At 36.8% G+C, this 21,491-nt stretch overlaps 1 protein-coding gene and 1 long non-coding RNA gene across 4 annotated transcripts in view; one reads left to right on the top strand and one right to left on the bottom strand.

Annotated features, from left to right (window-relative positions):
- The window catches only part of DPP6 (dipeptidyl peptidase like 6), a 975,800-nt gene that overhangs the window by 345,263 nt on the left and 609,046 nt on the right, over nucleotides 1-21,491 (top strand).
- LOC110223884 (uncharacterized) overlaps nucleotides 12,196-21,491 on the bottom strand; it is a 42,545-nt gene continuing 33,249 nt past the window's right edge. Inside the window, exons 3-4 of one of the 3 annotated variants that reach the window (XR_002328814.2) lie at nucleotides 15,690-15,838; nucleotides 12,208-12,414 (exon numbers count right to left, since the gene is read on the bottom strand). This is a non-coding gene — a long non-coding RNA (uncharacterized LOC110223884). Of the gene's footprint in view, nucleotides 12,415-15,689; nucleotides 15,839-21,491 lie in introns of all 3 variants that reach the window. The other 2 variants (XR_002328815.2, XR_002328816.2) reach the window with 2 other exon arrangements.

Raw genomic sequence — 21,491 nt, 5'->3', positions numbered from 1 at the left:
CCATGTGCCAGAGATATGATTAGGCTCCTACAAAAGCTAGTGTAACCTCCTACCTCTTGTTAGAAAGGTTGTAGAATATAAGTGTGGAATGTGACAAGCATTATTAAACATGGCAAGTGATTTTGCTTTACTAGCCTTTTTTGTTACAAGACAGGATTCTCTTGAGAATAGTGAGAGGGAAAATCACTGGGAAGTGGTATCAGTGTCAAAAATCAATAACAATAGTAGTTAAAAATGCAAAATTAAAAAGCTAATGAAATCTTAGCACACCAACCTCCCACCCCCCAACCTACCCCCAGAATCTTCAGGGTGCAGATGGAAATAATCTTACAGTGTTTGTCATGGGTAACTTTGATGGACTTTTACAAGTTGACAACTGTGATGGTGGAGAGTCTGGAAATCATGACATTTGAAATATAAGAAGGAGTAGTAGGGAAGATTATTCTAAAGAACATATTCCTAGGAAGGGGGCATGGGAAAGGAAACAGTTGTCTCTGAATATTGGAAGGGCTACCATATTAAAGAAATAATCTTCTCTGTTGCTGTAGTATGAATGGGCAAATGCTTTAAGCAAATTTTAGTTCAAGATACATTCTGGAAATTAGAGCTATCAAACAGTGGGACTGAGCTTCACATTAGTGAAAACGTTCAATCACAGGTTAAATTGCCACGTGCCAAGAGTCTTGTGGAATAGATTTCTGCATAGGATTTTGTGGCTCATCAAGATGGTGATGACATAGGAGTATATTCTGTGGCCACAAAATAACAAGGGCCAGTTGGGTTAATTCCATGAACTTGGTTTCATTTAGTACCATTTTTCACGATAGGCAGAATAGTTTTAAAAAACAAGAAAAAATATTTTCAGGTAGAGAGAATTCATAGTTTCCTAGCAGAAGATTGCTTTTGATTTGGTAGTAATAATATGTACTTCTACTCAAAACGGTCAGAGAAAAATCTGAAGGAATGTGATTACTTTCCTAAATATACTGTCTGTAAGCTATGTTTTTTACCTCTCTACAATACATTTCCACATTTTATCTATTTATCAACATCTGCTTTGACTAACACTATGACAGCAGAACAGCTGGTTGATGAATATTTGTTTTTTGCCAATTAACTGATTGTTTTGATTTTCATGTAGTAAGTGCTTAATAAATGTGTGTTGAATTTGTTGTCTGATGTCTTGCCAGGTAACCAGTTTGACTGAATTGACAGCCACTCTGGCTTAGAAATAACCTGAAAGGAAAGAACTTCATTCACCACTCTTTCAAGAAATTGATTAATTCAAGAATTAATTGCGTTATAGATTACAGTTTAACCACGTGGAATTATGGCTTATTCAATACCAGATGCATCTCTAAATTTTGGCAAGCCAGACATTCAGTCTTTTCCTAAAAGGCAAAATAGCCTTAGAACAACCTTTAACCTAGCAGTGCCAAGTGGAGCTTAATGACAACAAAATATATAGCTTTATCATGTTTTTTTTAGAGCAAAAGACAGCTAGTACTTTATACCTTAGTAAGTCCTTGCACATAACTAGAGAACAACAGATCTAAGAGAGATAATCCACAATGCATCAGGTTTTCCAAAAGGACTAAATCCATTTTAATGTGCACCCATATCTAATTGAATGAGAAAGTTAGTAACTGCCTGCTCTATTCTTTCACTTAGTCCACAGACTTCTACAGTATTCACAGAGAAAGTTTTCTAATTACTCTGGTTGGCACAGCTGTTGCTATGGTTGCTTCCTCTTTTAGAAAAAGGGAGTGGAACTTTTTCTCTCTCTTTCCCGTGCTAAATGTGTAGTCTGGTACATTGCTGACAGGTTTCACAGCCTCCAGCAGTACCGCCTGGGGCTGTCATCTTGTCACATCTCATAAGCTAAGCCTCACCTGGCCGCTCCAAGCAAAACTGCCGTATACAAGAAAATGCTATCGATAACTCATCATCTGGGTGTTTTCTTACTGAATATGTCCCTTACTAAATACTTTCCTTTTGCTCTGGGTAGTTAGGGTGGGAGTAGGGAATCAATTCCCTGGAAGAGACAAGAGCAAAGAGAAAATATAATTGTGGTTGGCCTAAGGAGAAAGGTTTGGATGGGAGGAATTGTAAGACAATTTTGCATTTGAAACCCTTTGCTCCAAATGAGAAGAAAAAGATTTATAGACATTGTCAGCCTCTTCCTGGAAAATCAACTATTCTAGGGGTTCTCTCCTGGAGGGATATTAATTGAGACCACTTGGTTACCCCATGGTACAATGAAATAATAATTGAGAGAAGTGAACTAATAGATTCAGTTCTCTTCTTTTCACAGTCAAACAGATCAGCAGTTTCTTAGAATTGTGTATTCCTTCCAATGGCAGATTTGAGGATTCAGTTAGAAAGAGAAACTTATAATTTCACCTCCATTTCTTTTTAGCCAGGAGATGGTCCTATCTCATTTCTTTAATATCTTCATCATTGTAGTTGACTCCAGGATTCACTGTCACTCACATCCAGCTTTATGGAAATTCACCAGCATTGTCATGAAAAAGAATAGGTTTTATGTATACTTCACCAAGTCACAGGCTGTGAAACACCCACACTAAATTAAAAATGCCTTGTTAATATGTGTGTGAATTTTATGTTCAATAGTATTACTTCATAGATGAAACTTGTCAGACAAACCCAGATTCAAATTTCCAGCCTTTTTGTTTTTGTGATTTCCTATAATGATGTGAAAAGCAGAATCACATTAGTTGATAAAAACAAAACAAAAAGAACAACAAAGCAGAACAGAATCTATAGTAGAGGTTCTGCTCCTCTGGGATTCTTTAATTATTAATTTGGCTCAAACTTCAAAATGCACAGGTCTTTACTATTTTGTATCCATTCCAGATTGTTGACCTCATATTAAAGGAATTTGTTTTAAAATTCCATTTTTACTAGATCTGATAGTAGTAGGGTTTCTCTCCTACCGTATCTTATTTTTCAAAACCTTTTTTAGAATTCCCTTGGAAAGAAAGTACATTAGGAAAAATTATGTCATGGTGTTTGAACCTGGATGCCCAAAAGACCAGATTGAAAGGACTGCGTTTTGGCAAATCCCTTTTCCTAGGCCATGGGAGTCCAGCGCAACAGAGAGAAGCTTCAATCATTGGGACTGGATGAAAATCTGGCATCAGGATTGAGAAGCTTAGATCAAGGAATCATAATGTTAGATTGAGAAGCAACAGAAAAGAGAATCTATTCCAACTCCATTATTTTACACATGAGCAAACTGAGGCTCAGAGATATTGAGGAACTAATTCAAAATCACACAAGCATTATTTGCAGAGCTTGGGCTAGGATCCCACATCTACTCATTCCTGTGTTAGTCCACTGTACTGTTTCTCCTGTTGCCATATTGTCTTAGGAATCCCATCCAGAGCAGCTGGTTGCTGTGAGAACACCTGTCCAAACAAATGTGGAGATGATTTATTACCACCTTACATGATAGCTACATCTATGTGGTATAAATACATTTAGGCATTATAGTTTATTGATTTCAATTCAATAAAATAAATCAAAATATATAGATTGGGTGTGTGTATGTGTGTGTGTGTGTGAGACAGAGAGAGAGAGAGAGAGAGAGAGAGAGAGAGAGAGAGAGAGAACAAACACTTTGTACGGATAAAATAGCTAATTGTTTTTGTTCAGTTTTGTTTTTTTAATTTTCCAAAGCCAAATCCTCAGCAATATTGTAAAGTATGCAAAGTTTGTCTTCAGTGCCCCTTGTCCTGCTTGGTAATTTTTTGTCATCCTTGACCTTGTGCTTCTCCCTAGCTTTCAAGTTCTTCCTCTTCTATTGACCCACACCAGTCTACTGTTCCTGTCATCATCCAGTCATTTAATCTTTGCAGACCTCCTCTCATCCTTCTTGGCAAAATCAAAAGTATCTGAGGTCCAGGTCAGCTAACCTGATAAACTAATGCATATCAAGGTGTTAAGAAAATGATAGTACTTAATATACTACTCCTTCCTAGGGCTTCTTGTAGGGGTTGTTACCAGTGAGGCCACAGAAATAAACATGGAGCAAATACTAATACAAGGTATTAGGGCATGAGGGCTGCCTTCTAGCCATAGTCCTAAGTCCCTGGTGTCTATGAGTGCCTCATTTTGGTTATGCCCTTGCTCCTCCAAGATATCCTAATTGTATTTTAACAAAGATCATCAGTTCTTAAGTTAAATGATGTATCTAACAGTGGTTGTTTTGAGCACCTTGGCAGTTGGGCATATAACTGATTCTTCAACCTGTTTCTATTCTAGACCTTGGTTTTAAAATTCTACAGGACACAGCCATAGTTTTTGGGACCTGTATCAGATGATGAATACAGTCCTTATAGATTTTTGCTGGATTCAGACCTAACATTGACCTTAGACTGTCCTGTTTCTGGTTCTTGCTTTGAAGAATGTTGTTTCAGCATCTTTCGGCTTCTGAATTGAAATTCGAGGATGGTTCAACCAGATAGCATTTTACCTCTTCATATGAATTCTTTTATTTCCCAGCAGAAACATTCTTTTAGGTACATTTTACCTGGTTAGATGAGGTGTTAATTAGAAGGAAATATCTGTGGAAGACTATTGTGAAAGTTTTTTTTAACCTATTCTTAATATAAATGAATGTACTACAGTAAGATTTGTCATCTTCTTTTCCCTCTCCCTCCCCACCCCTTGTAATAAATGAAACTGTCTGATTCCATGTTCTGGACTTGTTTCCAATCCTGCCCAACACTGAAATTTTCATGAAACTTCAATTAAGATATAAACAGTAAAATTAAAAATGAGCTCAACTGAGTGTCCAGGATAACTCTCCCCACACAATTTTAGAATTCCCTCCTCATTGGATTCAAAGGGCTAAGGCCTGATTCAGAAAGTGTTTTAGCTATCTGCCAGAAGAAACACCCTAAGAACTTCAAATGAAATATTGAAATGAAAAAGCATCACCTCATACTGTTACAGTAATCATATTTCTCCCCATTCCCCTATACTGCCAGCCGTGGCTTCTGAAGAGGCTGAAAGTAAAAACAAGTTAAAATTTTACAGTAACTATCCTTGTAGGAATGTTAACTTTTTAGAGACATGTTTTCCCAGGCTAAGTTGTTTTCCCTGGGTGCCCTAGAGGAACAGGGCTTTAACTCTTAAGATGGGATCAGAGGAGCAGAAGTGACCTTATGAACATGAAAAGTAGGTAACTAGCTATGTGCAGAAGCTCTTTTTTAAATGCATAAAATGAAACAGATAAGGTTACAAAGGAAATCAATTCTATTGATATTTGGTTGTCAAAATATCCAAATAAATAAGTTTATTTGCTAAGGGTTTACAGTTATTTATCATACTCTCTGGCTCTGTACATTTCTCTTCCATATCTTATGGTGCATAGAGGATACAAATTATGAACATATATTTGATTCTTCTAGTCTTTGACCCTGATGTTAGTTATCCACTGGCCCTTTGACTTTTGTTTTTCCCGGATGGAGTTTTCCTGTTCAAATTATTTCTTTGGTGACCTGTTGCCTATAAGAGAAAAACCGTTTACTTATTGATGCCAACCTACTCTTCCAGCATTTTTTCACACTATTCTTTTTCATATGCTGTTTATTTCAACAAAGTGTGCTATTCTCCAAACCTGTCTCATTCTTTGGTGTGTGTTCATGTTGTCTCCTATGCCTTGAATCTCAAATCTTCACATGTTGAATCCTTCCCATCCCTCGAGGACTATTTCAAGTCATTCAGCCATAACATCTTTACTTATTCCCTCAAATAGAAGCAATGTCTTCTCTTTCAGCATTTTGTTTCTAACACTGAATAATGGTCATGTAGTCTGTTAAGGATTATGAAGTGTAATGTAATGACAAGGACACTGGATTTGGAATTGGGGGCACAAGATTCAAATATCTACTCTGATTCTCACTACTAGTTGTCCTTGAGCAAGTTACTAAGTCTTTGCCTTAATATTCTTTAAAATTGTTTTGCATGTTCTATGTATCTTGTAAGTGCATGCATAATCCAACAACTGTTAGATTTATAGTTTTATGATTGTGATATGTATATTATTATAATATGCAGTAGTTTTATAGTGTGTTCACACAACCTGGAATAAAACTTGATATCACTAACAACTAGGTTGCGGATCTGACTTTCTAATGGACCTGTTAGCTTACCTCTTTTATACTGCGAGAGGCAGCCCTGTGTAGTGAATGGAGTGCTGGACCTGGGCTAATGAAGAGCTGAATGCAAATCTTGTCCTCTGGATACTTGCTTTTTGTCTAGATCAAGGACAAGTCACAATCTCTCTGAGCTTCAGTTTCCCCATCATCAAAATGGCTGATCTGCACAACACTGATAGTGCCTTCCTAAAGATTTGTTGTGAGACTCAAACAAGCCCATGTATGTACAGTGCTCTGCAAACCTTAGAGAACTATATATCTAGCTATATATGTATGTTTCTACCAGTAGTTGTTGTTATTTTATTGCTTTTGTTATATTATCATATGTCTTCTTGTAACACCAGCTAGCTCTTTTCTGTGGTTAAAACTGAAACTGAGTAAGAGAGTGTGGATAATTTAGTGCAAGTTGATCCCACTCCTAAAAAAATCAACTCAAAGTGAATGCTGTATGGTTGCTTTGTCAGTGATGCCAATTTACCATGTGAAGTCTAGCATACAAACACATGTATACATAAGCACATGTGTATCGGAAAGCTTCCCCAAATAAACTGGCATTCCCAGTGATGTTGTGCACTACATTTGCGCTCCTCCATAGAAAACATGTTAGCTGTTTTTACTGTTCATATGATACTTTCAAGAATCTGCTAGTATTGGGCAATTTGCTGGGCAGGTGGAGATTTGTGATTTGTTGAGAAGGGTGGGCAGGCTGTGGACTTGAACAGATGGTGGTCATTACTTGTGCCAATGTGTGATCATATTTAATTGTAGTGGTGATGCTAAGATAGATTATTGTCACTGGGTACTTTATTGCTTGAAAAAGATCTTCTTAGAAAAATATACTTACTGACCCAAGATAGCATTAATAAATCAAATGTCAGAGCACCACTAAACTCATAATCGCCCATCTACTTTAAAAATAATTTATATTTAGTAATGTTTGATCTCTGACTTATCAGCACCTGACTCAAATGTGAAAGAGGCTATTTTACCCAAATAGAAAACAAGAAGTTCTAGATTAACAGAAAGAAAAATCACACAGATTTAAAATTCTAGAGATTATTATATGACCTAACAAAAGTTCCAAGCGTGTATAACCATGCATCCATGTATGTACTATATACAAATCTTGTAACCTGGGTTGCAGACAGGACACCATCCAGATATAGGACTTCATAATAGTTTCAAATATTCACCACTCAACCTTCTAGTCCAGCAGCCGTGTCTGAAGACACACTGCCACAACCACTAATTTCTCTTGTAATCATTTGTAATTGAGCCATGATTAATTCATCAAAGTAATGAGTGCTTTTGCAAAACACCCTTGTACCTTGTCAGTACCTTGTCATTTGATCTCCAGTTGAGGTCTTTTCTTTAAGGACCATTGCTCTATTTCAGTGTTTGCAGATTTTGCTGTTTGAGAAGAACTCTATGGCAAATCACCTGTGATTGTGGAAAGCTTTTCATGTTGCCTTCATATTTTATTCTAACTAAGATCTAACACTTCCTGGCAAACAAGTCAGTGCACATTTAGGAGGGAATTCCTTTTAGAGAAAAGCATGAGCATGCTTGAGTTACTCATGGATATTTGTATTAGATAACTAAATGCGCTTGAGAGGTTATAATAAAGTGAATGGCTTACTTTAACCTTATTATCTTTTGGACGAAGTGGAATACTTAGTACCCAGACAAGTGCCCTGTTAAGACATTAGGCTCTCAATTGATTCAGCGCTGTGGCCATATTCTCTGAACCTGGAATAGGGAGTTCCTTTTAAAGACCACATATCTGTGTCTATTTCTATATATACATATATATGTTTATATTATATATGTGCATATATACATGTATTATATATACTACGTGCATATATACATTCTCTAGATTTGTGACAGGGAGTACTTTTGAAAGAATATATCTGTGTTTGCCTTCCTCCCTCCTCCTCCTTCTTCTCCTTCCTTCTCTTCCTCTTCTTCTTCCTCCCCTTCCTCCTCCTCTTCTTCTTCCTCTTCTTCATCTTCTTACCCCTCTTCTTCATCCTCTTCCTCTTCTTCCTCTTCTTCCTCCTTCTCCCTCTTCTTCCTCCTCTTCTTCCTCCCCCTTCTCCTCCTCCATCATCATCATCATCTTCTTCTTCTTTTCTGTCTCATACATTCTCTCTCTATATATATACACATATATATGCGTGTGTATATACACACATATTTCTATATAAATACATGCATTATATACAGCATAATATCTAAACATATTTTATAATCCATATATATTATTCTATATTAGATAGTGTCTGTATTTGTATCCATAGATCCATACATGTACATATGTGTGTATAGTATATGGCACATTCATATATGCTTTAAAAAACATAGACCTGTTACTTTATTTGTACAGAGAGCTTCTGATGAGGCTCCCAATTGCCTCAGCCAATGCAAATTGGGACATTCTTCACAACTTAGAGACTTCCCTGGTGTTTTGACCGAGGTGTTGACCGAGGTGTTGACCGAGGTGTTGACCAAGGTCAGCCAAGTAATAAGTATAGGAATGACATTTGAGACTTAGTCCTCTGACTCCCCAGTCAGTGCTCTTTTCTTCAGGAAGAATTTTGGCTCTCTAGAGAGTAAGAACCATTTCTGACTGTCTTCTAGCATGATTCTTTTAAGACAAGGGGTTCATAGTAGGGAATAATTGGTTTAAGATGAATGGTCACTTGTTGGGTACATTATGTTGTTCAGTTGTTTCAGTCCTGTCCAATACTCTGTGACCCCTTTCAGGGTTTTCTTGGCAAAGATCCTGAATTGGTATGCCATTTCCTTCTCTGACTCATTTTACAGATGAGGAAACTGAGGCAAACAGGGTTAAGTGACTTGCCCAGGATCACATACCTGATAAGTGTCTGAGGCCAGATTTTTATTCAGGTCTTCCTGACTCCAGTCCTGGTTCTCTATCCATGATACCAGCCAGAATCAATGCTTCAGATATATGTTGAATTCAATGACTTTTACCACTCTTAAGTCTAATATTTTATAAGTCTATGAATTTTGAGTCTGTTTGCAAGCTATGAGGGGATTACCACATTTTCATCTTGTTATAAGTCACAAAATATTTAATTCAATAGCATTTATTAAATATTTAGTATATACAATGTATTCTCTGGGTGTTAGACGTGGAAAAAAAAACCACTAAAACTTGCATAGTCCCTGTCCCCGATAAGTTTATGATACATTGGATGGTGAATATGATCTCTAAACAAATAAAAAGGCAGAATAGAATTGAGGCAGTTTTGAAATCTAACCACCATTTCAAGAAGGTTTCAGAAGAGAAAGACCATTTTCAGATTAGAAAATGGAGCAGGGACCAGGAAAGTCTTCATGGAAGAGAGGCAATCTGAAATAGGGCCTTTAAAGAGAAGAGGATTTTCAAAAGGTAGAGATTAGGAGGAAGATAAAGGAGAGTGTGTTCCAAGCAGGAGGATATAGCCTTTTCTAATGCATGGCAATACAAGAGTTCAAGACAAGACTGGGAAACAATGAATAGTCTTTTCAGATTCTTATTCACTATTTAAAATATTTATCTTGCTCATCTTCTAAAATAAGGGGAAGAAAATATAGCACAGATCAGGGTATCATTTTAGTTAGATAGCAAAGGAAGTGATACAGATTGAAATTTGCCTTGTACAAGAAGGTAATGGGTTTATTTAAGATCCTTCTGAAAAGATGTGAAATGCAACATCCCACCACTCATCCCCTTCTCCTACTGCAAGTACTGATGCTATTTAAAGGCTAAAAGTCAGCTTGATAATACTGCTGAGCACAAAACTGACTCTGCTTCAGTGTTAAATTCATGCAACAATGCCTGTCTGTATTATAGAAGGCCCAGGGGCTATTTTTTCCCCTTCTATTTGCATTGGCTGCTTAGGTGAAACTGAATAAGGAAGAAAGTCACCCCAGACAACTGGAATGGTGATTAGCTTCCTTTAGCTAGCATGTTCCTCTGTGATGGATTGTTTCTTTGCTGTTATGTGGGCGACACTCGACACACGTCTCTCCTTTTCTCGTGTGCTGTTGATACATTCTCACTGACAGGGAACATGATTCGGTGTCTCTGGTCATAAATTTGTGGTCGTCAGAAAAGAGTTTTTGGCAGAAAAGTGTCAGGCTAGTTAAAATACTACCTTCTTGCACCAGATGATTGCTCAGCCCTATTGCCCTCCCAGTGGGAAGAGGGAGTCTGGCTATTGTCATTGCACTCAACCAACCACATCTTCAAAACTCAGGCCTGTTTATTTTCTGTCAGTCTTCCCACTCTTTAAAGCTATCAGTAAATCAAAACATTTTATTTAATATTTATTTATTTATTTTTAGTTTTCAACATTCACTTCCATAAGATTTTGAGTTTTAAATTTTCTCCCCCTCTCTATGTTCCCCCCACCCCAAGACTGTGTGCAATGTGATATAGGCTCTACTTATATATTAAGCATATTGTTTCATTAGTCATGATGTAAAGAACAATTAGAACTAATGGGAGGAACCATAAGAATGAAGCAATAAAACAAAATAACAAATGAAAAAGAGAGCAAATAGTATGCTTCCATCTGCATTCAGACTCCATAGTTCTTTCTCTGGATGTGGGTAGCATTTTCCATTGTGAGTCTTTTGGAGTTGACTTAGATCCTTGCATTGCTGAGAGGAGTCAATTCTATCAAAGTCAATCTTCACACAGTGTGGCTGTTACTGTGTACAATGTTCTCCTGGTTCTGCTCATTTTACTCAGCATCAGTTCATATAAGTCTTTCCAGGTTTTTCTGAAATCTATCTGCCCATCATTTCTTATAGCACAGTAGTCTTCTATTACATTCATATACCACAACTCTTTCAGCCATTCCCCAATGGATGGGCATCCCCTCAATTTCCAATTCTTTGCCACTATAGTAAGAGCTGCTATAAATATTTTTGTACAGGTGAGTCCTTTTCTTGTTTTTTATGATCTCTTTGGCATACAGACCTAAAAGTGGTATTGCTGGGTAAATCAAAACATTTCATACTACGTGCTTTACATATATTAGCCCTTAATTAAAATATGTTACATTGAGTTTAATTATGTTCTAAATCTCAGCCTTCTTATTGGATGGATTAATAGTGGAAAATATTATTGTCCCTATTTTTCAGATGGAGAAATTGAGGCAGAGATTATGGTTTTATCTCCATCCCAATTCCTTCCCTCATTATAGCACATACCAATTTATATGTTGATTTCCCCCCCAATATCTTATTAGTTGCTCAGTCTACCAATTCCCATGCTATTCTTCCATTTCACCTCAGCTACATTCAGGGATAGTCATACCATTGATCTTGCTACCATCCACAAATGTTCTGCTTCCACATTCAAGAACTCTGAATTTTCTTATCTGATTATAGCATTTTTCTTTGCATCTCTCCCTGTGCCTTACTCCTTCTAAACCTATTCTTTGTCCGCACTGAAGTCTAGTCCTTCCATCCCTCAAGCTAATCCCTCAGCTCTGGTGATACTCTCCTCTCTTTCTAGTACTGACCATTTGGTGAACCAATTCAACTCTGTCCTCTCCTTTACTCTTAAATCCCTCAGATGAAGTGTTCATATTGGTAAGATCTATGCTGGAGCCATTGAATTACTGAATGACTCAAAATGTTGTAGTAGCTCTAGGGAAGATACTGAGATACCAAGAAAAATAAAACTTGACACCTGTCAATGTAAAGGAATTTACACATCTACATATTATGCAAACATATATTAATCCTACTAATCTAGCCTGAGGTCCATGGCCATGAAGCTTTTCCAAACTACAGTATCCATGTCCTCCATTTCACTCATAGATCTTGTCTCTTTGATTCCTTTGTCTCTTAGCACTGGTCTTTACATTTTTATGTGTGTACAACCTTTCTAACCAAATAGATTATAAGACCTGGAGGGGAAGGACCATATCTTATACTTCTGTGCAGATAGAATGAAAAATTGTTGTTTATAATGGTTTTCAAATAATAACCTGGGACACATTACTCAGTGTCCCTGTTGATTCCTTTGTCTCTTGGGAAATTTTAGGAATTTTGCCTGACTTTACAATCCTTAAAGATTAATCCTTTCCTTTTAATTTCATTCTTTTAATTCAGCAGTCACAGGAGCCTCTTTTCCATCTTCTTATCCAGTCAAATGATCAACTGTGGGGATGTTGTTTTGCAGTAGTTGAAATTTCATCTGCAAAGTAAATCAGAAATCGACAGCTTACTAATTTACAGATGAGAGACAAATCTTAACCTGCCATTTAGTTAGTATTCATGAGGTCATTTTTTTTTCTTTTGCATTATGTCAATCTATGTCTAAAGGATTTTTTCCTATACTTTGAATATACCATCTATTAGAACTTTGCTATAAGCAGTCTTACAGAAAAGTACAAAATTCTCTGCCTTAACAATTTTTATTTCGGCAGTTTTGCCTCCAAATTAGGACTGAAATATTTTGAAATTGTGTTGAGCTGTACTCTTGTTCTAAGCATTCCAGTAATAGAACTTTATTCAGTCTCATAATATTCTGGTGAGAAAAGACAGGATAGGTATAACATCCTTCAGTCTACAGATGGGAAAAAAATAGATACATGGAATTCTGAAGTAACATACTTAAGGTAGTAAAGGAGTTATTACCATTAATTTCTTGTCTCACCAAACTTAAGCCATCAGCAGGATATAAATAATCAAAGTCATTACTCTTGGTTCAGAGATAAATGAGTTCCTTTGTTTTGATCTGAAAATGCTTTGGAAGAGCAAGCTGATGGTCCATTGTAGCATTTCCTAATCCAAAGGACACTGCAGACTAGTGAAATAGGTGAACTCTGTCTTGGAGCCCTCTATAGCCCCAGAATGCCTTTCCATGGGTTGTGACAGATCCCATAACCCAGACATGAGGAAGAAGATGGAACATGGGGAGGAAGGAGAGCAGGATGAAGGGATAAGCCTTTTTCTTTTCTTTTCTTTCTTTTTCCTTTTTTTTTTTTGTCACAAAGTACTAAGAGACCAGAAAGAAAGGGAATATGGTATAGCTAACCATAAAGTCTTAAACACCCGGGCTCCAGTCCTGCCTTTGATACATCTAATATAACCCCTGAGTAAGGCAAATAACTCCAGGAGACTCCCTAAGACTTTAAGTTATAAAGCAGATCCTCTTCTGTATTGGTAAAAGGAGTTTCCTTATTGGATATTCCCTAAACCAATTTAATGACATAGAACTTTTTAAAAAAATACTCTGATAACCATATTTTCATATAACTGATTTCCTTTCTAATATTATTTAATTTATTTTGTTCTTTTAAACATATTATTCTGAGGGGCAGTTAGGTGGTGCAGTGGATAGAGCACTGGCTCTGGAGTCAGGAAGACCTGAGTTCAGATCCAGCCTACGACACTTGACACTTACTAGTTGTGTGACCCTGGGCAAGTCACTTAACCCTGACTACCTCACCTAAAAAAAAAAAAAAGCATTCTGAGTAGTGGTCTGTAGGCTTGACTAAACTGCCAAAGGGGTCTACGTCACATACACACAAAAAGGTTAAGAACCCCTGGACTAGATAATCTCTAAGATCCATTTCAGCTATGAATTTTATGATCTCATTGCTCTGCCTCAGTTAGAGTACTCTTCCAGTGCCAAAGCATGGGGTGGAGGGAACACTGGGGTCCCAAAGACCCTTGCAACACAGCTTAAGCTCTGGTTGGCCTCCAAAGTTGGAAAAGTTTTGAGTATAATACCTGTGGTTCATTGGTAATGGGTTTTGTGTCAAGGACAAGCCTAGCTAAGTTTGGAGAGTCAGATAATCAGAAAATTTATATCACATGATGACTTTTGGGAAGTGGGCTATCCTAACTCATGAAACAGTCTACCAAGGAAAAGAGGGGTTCTGTTCTCTGTTGATAAGTTTTGTACCATGATAAAATTATGGATCACTTAAAATGCATCAAGTAGGTAAAACCAGGAACATATTAATAAATATATGGTAATATTATATTCATGTAAGGGCCCTGGGGGAGGGGTATCACATGGAGTAGGTGTGGCTGTGGAAGTTTCTTAGAGCTGAATTTTCAGCTGGGCCATGAAGTAATTAGGCCTTGAATTGGTAAAGAGAAATGGGGTTAGGAGAGCTATTCTAGGTGAGAGAAACAGCATGTTCCTAGGTTTGCCTTTTGAAATAGCAAGGAATACATGATTGAATTTAATCATTGGTTTCAAATTATTATAGATTTCTATCTTACTTCCAGTGATTTATTTCCCTCTATTGTGTGCTCTGCTACAAGGAGCATTTCAGATGTCTCTTGCATTCTCTGGAGCTCTTGAAATTCTTTCCAAGCAGTAAACCTGCTAGAGTTTAAGTTGGTTTGGAAAACTGTCGGTTGGATTGATGGATTATAGTCCCTGTAGTGAGCACTCAGCCTCTGCAAGGTTCACAGCCCTCTCACCTCTAAGTATCTAATTTATGGAGAAATGTCAATAAATTATTTAGAAGAATATTCTTGCTGATTTCAGCAATTCAGAAGTAAGTAGGGGCTGGGGGAAGGTGGGAAAGGCTGGACTCTGAAAGTACTTGTCAGTTCCTCTGCATTTCCAGAGAACCTCACACCATTATTGTATTGGGGAATGAAAAAGATGCTGTTCCCATCCACAGCTCCTACCCTCAAGTTTTCTCTAGGCCTCAAATTGAATTGTTTCTACTTCTTCAGCATTGAAGCAGCAACCGCAGTTCCAAAAGAAAAGAGGTCATCATCTGATACTGCAGCTTGGCTCAAATATTTAATCTTTGTTTTAATTGGCTTACAAACAAATCAGAACTCTATGCTGTGTTTTTTGACTTAAGCAAGGGGTAGAGGGGTGAGTGGTTTAGAATCCCCTTCTACTATATAAAACTTTGAAAAGATCGTTTTGTGGGTAATAACTTTTTGATTGACTCTCTGACTGTTTTCTAGATCAAGATTACTTTGCATATGAACACTGACCTTTAATATGTCAAAATAATTGTGCCTGGCTTTGATACAGATTCTACCAAAAATTTGTAGTGTTATTTTTTAGATGCTTAAATACATGGAAAAGTGAGTCAAGGACTGACACAAAGTTTTGTTTTTGTTTTGTTGCTTTTAAATCCATGTAGTGAATACTATTGCAAAGCAGTTTGGCATAGCATATTGATTTCCTTGTGTTATGAAATTCACTGAAGCAACTGTGAAAGTTTATTCTTAGATCAAATCCATTTGAGCAAAATACATTTGGTAACTTTTTCTTCTGCTACAATTGAATTCTATAAAAAGAATTAAACCTTTAAGCTTTGAAGTGGAACATTGTGATAGTTTAAAAAATATTCATGCAATTTGACCTAATTTCTTGACAACTGCATGATAATCAAACAGCCCTCCGAGGACAGCTATCACTATAGTAATAAAGTATTGATGATTTACATTTACAATGAAATGTAACTGATTATTTAACATACATACAAGAATTTTCATGTTCAGTTGAGTGATGTCCCCTTCAAAGTCCCCCACTTGGGAAGCCAAAACACTTTTTTCAGTGATGTTACCATTGTTCAGGCCATTTCTGAAACTTCCCATCTGGAACTGCATTCAGAATCTGTGTCATATGTTTCCTGTGATGGAAATCAGTTATATGGTCTTTATCCTATGATCAAGGGATTTGATTTTTTGCATTCAGATCCAAGTCTTGCAAATAACTGCCCAGTATTTGCTTGGATCAGAAAATATGGCTTGGCTATAAAATAATAAGAATTTTATGTGGCTTACAAGCTGCCACTAAAGTGTAATGTCTTTGTAGTTACCCCTCTCCCCGCATGCATACTCCTATGCATCTATCTTGAGAATAGGCTATTATTTTTCCTATTTCATTACCAGATATAGTCATTCTCATTCACAGAAGTAAATTTGGACAAGTACCATATGGTGGTTATAGAAATGTGAACTAGAAGAACAAGATGAGGGTCAGTGCCTATCTCTATCCTTTGTTATAGCCATGTAACATCTGCCTTTGACATGTTGTCTTCTTTCCCTGCAGTGCCTTCCATCAATCATCTTATTGTGGCTTCCTTCTTCCTCTACATTTAGCTAAGGGAGCAATGCAAAGAGCCCTTGATTTGGAGTCAGATGACCTGTGTTCAAATCTTGCCATATACTACTTGTGCTGATCAGTTAACCTCCCTGACCCTCAGTTTCTTCATTTGTAAAGTGATTTAGCTGGTCTAAATGATCTCTAAGCTCCCATTCTACACTAACTCTATACTCTTATAAAAATTTCTTTGTATTCCATGGAGTTTTCTCTAATTATTCCAGCTTTCCTGGGTTCCCCTCTTTTCAAACCTCCTTCCTACAGCTCTTATAATTGCTACACCACCACTTGATAGCTAACCATGTGCTATATTGAATTGTTTGCTTTTGTTTATTTTGCATTAGTCTTGTTTCTCTAACTAGGCTGTGAGTTTCTTGAGGGAAGAAGCCCTATGTTTTATTTCTCTTCATCATCCACAGCATCTCACACAGTGTTGAGGAGAGATGTTTTTCAATGCATTTTTGTTCGTTCATTGATTTCATAAGTCATGGAGTGCTAGAAAGTATGCCCCTCCTTCTTAGAACAATAATAACAAAATGTTTACAATCTAATATGTGTGTGTATATATGCACACAAGCATAGTGTTTGTATATATATACATATGTATGCATACGCATATATGAGCACATGTCCATTTACACATGTGTGTATATACATGTAATATGTGTGCGTGTATTTGTATGCATGCATTTAAATAGGCTTTGTATATGTTTATATGCACATACATATGCATGTATGTGTATGTGTATACATATGAATGCATGTCTATATAGACATATACACATACAAGTTTTTACATATGTGTATGAATTATATATGTGTGTTTATTAATTATATTCACAGGAGCCCTTTGAGGTAAGTAGTAGTGTAACAAATTACAGAAAAGTGAGGCTCAGGGAAGTTAAATAATTTGTCTTAAGTCCAATAGCCAGAAAAAAACAGGATTTTAACCCAGATTTTCTGACTCCAGTTTAATGTGCTGTTTCTGTTATGCTATAGTGTCTTTAAGCTTCATAGTATCTCCCTCTTATGTTACATAAAACTTGGAAAGACAGGCTGAGAAGCAGAGAACCAGAAAGGTTTTTTTTTAAGGCAATTGGGGTTAAGTGACTTGCCCAAGGTCACACAGCTAATAGGTGTCAAGTGTTTGGCCTGAGGCCAAATTTGAACTCGGGTCCTCCTGATTTCAGGACCAGTGCTCTATCTACTCTGCCATGTAACTGTCCCCACTGCGCCACCTAGCTGTCCCCGGACCAGAAAGTTTTTGACCAATCATCTTAGTGGGCAGAAAAAGCACCCTTGAAGAGAAGTGGTATGGCCGTATAAATAAGAAGTTTGGGATGGACCTTATTAACTACATAGTCTTTTTTTGTTTAATTTGTATTGTTTTGAGGAATACACTATTCCAAAGAAAACTAGTTTTGTAGTAAAATAATCAAATCTCTCTTCTCCTTGTTGAAATATTAGACTTTGCTTCAGGGTCTTCTTTATGATGCCTCTTCTCAAAGAAGCCTTGCTTGAATAGCATTATACTGATTTTTTTTCCCTATATTTTGTATCCCCTAGTGTTCATGCAGATAATCTGTATGAAACCAACTACTATTTTGTCAAGTATATTGTCTTTTAATTATTTTCTAGTTATTTCAAGTATGTCTGACTCATTTTCACCATTGTATTTTAATGCCTTCAAGGGTTTGTTTTTTATTTGTAGTAGTAGAAGTAGTAATAGCGGCAGCAATGATTATAATTATAATATCACCACTTTACAATTGCATGACTTTTTATATGTTTCAGAGTACATTCATATATGTTATTCTTTTTCATTTCATCTTATTTTAGTTGTGTATCCCCCATTAGGTTAAAATACAAGGCTGTACACACAGTAAGTGTTCAGTAAATGTATGTCAAGATTACGGAACAAAGGGAGAATTGCTTCCTCTAATAAACAACCTTTTTTGTAAGACTACTTTGAGCTATACTTTTGACTGTTATCAGCAGGTTAATCGACAATGTTTGTGGTGGTATGAAAGATGGTAGATTTTCAGTTCTGACATATGATGCTCAAGAAATAACCAGTATTTTACAATGATGTTAAAGCATGTTACAGAAACTGAATGAAAGTCTGGAAACCATGATAAGCCTCCAAATCAAATCCTGGTTGAAGAAAGGGAAAGGTACAGGGATAGAATTTTTTCTATATTAATTACCAGTATTACTGAAACAAAACAGTGTATTGGAAGAAAAGATATAGGAGATTCAGCTAATGGAGCATCCAGTACAAAAGGATAGTTTTAAGTTTTTGTTTTTAAGTCAGTCATTTTGACCAGGTCCTTCAATCACTGTTCCACTCCTTGTGGAATTTTTTTGATCCAGCCATACTGGACTACTTGCTGTTCCTCAAAAATGGTTCTCTACTTCCAACTCTGTGCCTTTGTACAAGCCTTTGTCCATTCCTGGAATGCTCACCCTCCTCACTTCTGCCTTTTAGTATACCTGGCTTCCTTCAAGACTCAGCTTGCAGATGTTGGTTCCTTGATTGTGTTCTCTCCCTTATGCTCCTTCTATCATTGGGAAATCTTGTTGCTTCTACCACCACAAAATCTCTTCCTTTGGTCCCTTTCTATTCATCCACCTGGCTACCCACACTATTTCAGGTTGTCATCACCTCTTGCCTTTACAATTTTAACAACTTCCTAATTATACTCCTGGCCTTCAGTCTCTTTTCTTTCCCTGTGATCTTCTGCGTACATGCTATGTGCTTATTCTAGTGAAATGTCTCTCTCTTGTCACTAATATTCTTCAGCCATTTATTAAGAGAAGATAGAAGGCAAAATTTTAGAGGTCAAAGGTAAATCTATTAAATAGATCTTGCACATGAAGAAGAGCTACTAACAGATCTGCAGCTAAAAAGTTAGCACTATTTCAGTGATTTAACCTTCTGTCGGGTTTTTTCCAAAGTTCTTTTGAGGCCCTCTTCTCTATTCTCACTAAATCCTCTCACTTATTGACCTCATAAGCTCCCATCAGTTTAATTATCATCTCTACACAGACACCTCCCAAAATCAGATATTCAGCAATATTGTCCCTTGATTGATAGGTTCCTCATCCTCAGTTGCCTATTGGACATTTCAAACCAGATATCTTAAATGTGTCTCAAACTCAAAATGTCCAAAACAATTCATTGTCATTCTTCCAAAACCAACACTCTTTTTTCATACTTTCTTCTTTTTGTTAAAATTTGTTACCATTCTTTCAGTTTCCCAGGTTTGTTACATATTGGTATCCTTGATTCTTGTTTCTTTCTCCTATTCACCCAAATGGGGGCCATCTCCAGTCATCCTGATCTATATCTGGCCACTGGACCCAGGTGGCTCTGGAGGAGAAAGTGAGGCTGGTAACTTTGCACAGCCCTCCCTCACTTAAATCCAATTCATTTGCAAGTCATGGCATCATCTTCCTGATGTCATAGTCCTCTTTGAGAATGAAGTACAAACAACAATAACAACAAATATTCACCCACATATCCAATCAATTGTCAAATCTTATCATTTCTAGTTCCACAGCATCTCTCAGATCTGACCCCTATCTCTATTCATGTAGCTATCAGCATAGCTCTAACCTTCATAGCTTCTTCTCTTCAAGTTATTTGTCCTTCTAACTTTTCTCCCTGCCTCAAGTCAATCTCTCCCCACTCCAATCTACCTTGTGCTGCTAAAGTGATTTTTATTGGGTGAAATTCTGGCCATGTCATTTTTCTACTTAACTGATTCAACTGGTTCTTCTATGCTAAAATGTATCTTGATTTAACATTTAAAGCCCTTCATGTTCTGGCCACTTTCTAGCCTTCTTATATGTTCTCCTCATGCACTTTACAAGCCACCCAAACTAGTCTTCTCTCTTTTCTTTAATCATAATATTCTATCTTCTTTTTCTATGCTATTTCACTTCTCCTGTAGAAAAAGGCTTTCCCCTCTGTCTAGAATGCACCCCCTCCTCACCTCTACCTCTTAAAATCCTTTTCTTCCTTCAAGACAAACTTCAAGTACCATCTTCTACATGAAGCTTTTTCTGATCCCCTGAGATACTAATTCAATTTTCCATTACTCCATATTTATGTATTTTCTTTCTGTTCTGCATCTACTTACATATGTATTTTATGTTTACTCCATTAGACTGTAACAGAGATTGTTTCATTCTTTGTACTTATATCCACATATATTTTCTATCTAGGATGCTGTTTGGCCCATAGTAGGCACTTAATAATTGCTAACTGTTTTATTGATTGTAAATATTGTATTTATTTTTGGCAAGAGGAATATGTTCACAAGATTGTTTGAGATTTCTTTATACTGCCATCCCAAGCATCTTCAAATGATTAAGAAATGTTAGCTCTCTGGAAGGGACTTCCCTATTAGCCGTGATGTTTTAGTGTGATGGTAGTGTTTTCATTTAGAAGTGTAGTGATGCATTTGTCAAAAAGTGAGGAGGGTTATTTCTCAGGAAGCAACTGTGAGCTTCAACAGCCTTGATAAAAGCTTAACTTCAATTAAGTCAGTGTAAAAATTTTGAATTTCTGTGATTCCAAGAATTTTTTTGGAAGATTATATGCAAAGTTGATGTTCTGAAAGGTTTGTCTGTGGCTCAGAATAAATCTGAGATCTGATCCAGGTACCACTTTTTTTTTGTAATATTGTGTCAATGGAAGAGAATTTAGTTCCCAGGAAACTATGTAGTAAACAAGCAACAGAACAGGGAGAAATCAGACTGTAGGAGTACATTGAGGCAGTTCTGGGTTTTCCTTCTCTGGGATCATAAAATGGATAGTATGTGGGGTGAAAGGAAAGTATGACACCAAAGCATTCAAAGATCGAATGACCGTAGGAGCTTATCATGCATTTTCCAAAAGAAGATGTAGTTAGAAATGCAGCCTCTCTTTGTCTTCTCACTTTTAATTTTTTATTTGGCTATTTAAAAGCGGTCAGTTTATAGGGCTGTTCTCCCATCTTATTGAGACTATGGTTTTCTATGTTGATCTTTCTGTCCAGAAAGGGGCTACTTTGTCTTGCTTTCCATCTTAATTCTCATTGAGACTATAGCTTCCCAGGTTGACCTATTGCTGTAACCTTCTTCTGAACACTTAAGGGCTGCTTGCTTCTTACTCACAAAGTCTTTGTATGTAG

This window comes from Phascolarctos cinereus, unplaced genomic scaffold (genome assembly GCF_003287225.1).
Source record: "Phascolarctos cinereus isolate Bilbo 61053 unplaced genomic scaffold, phaCin_HiC Scaffold_1;HRSCAF=81, whole genome shotgun sequence".
NCBI classification, from domain to species: Eukaryota; Metazoa; Chordata; class Mammalia; order Diprotodontia; family Phascolarctidae; genus Phascolarctos; species Phascolarctos cinereus.
The sequence above is the reverse complement of the archived record's forward strand: the minus strand, read 5'-3'. Positions and strand labels throughout refer to the sequence as shown.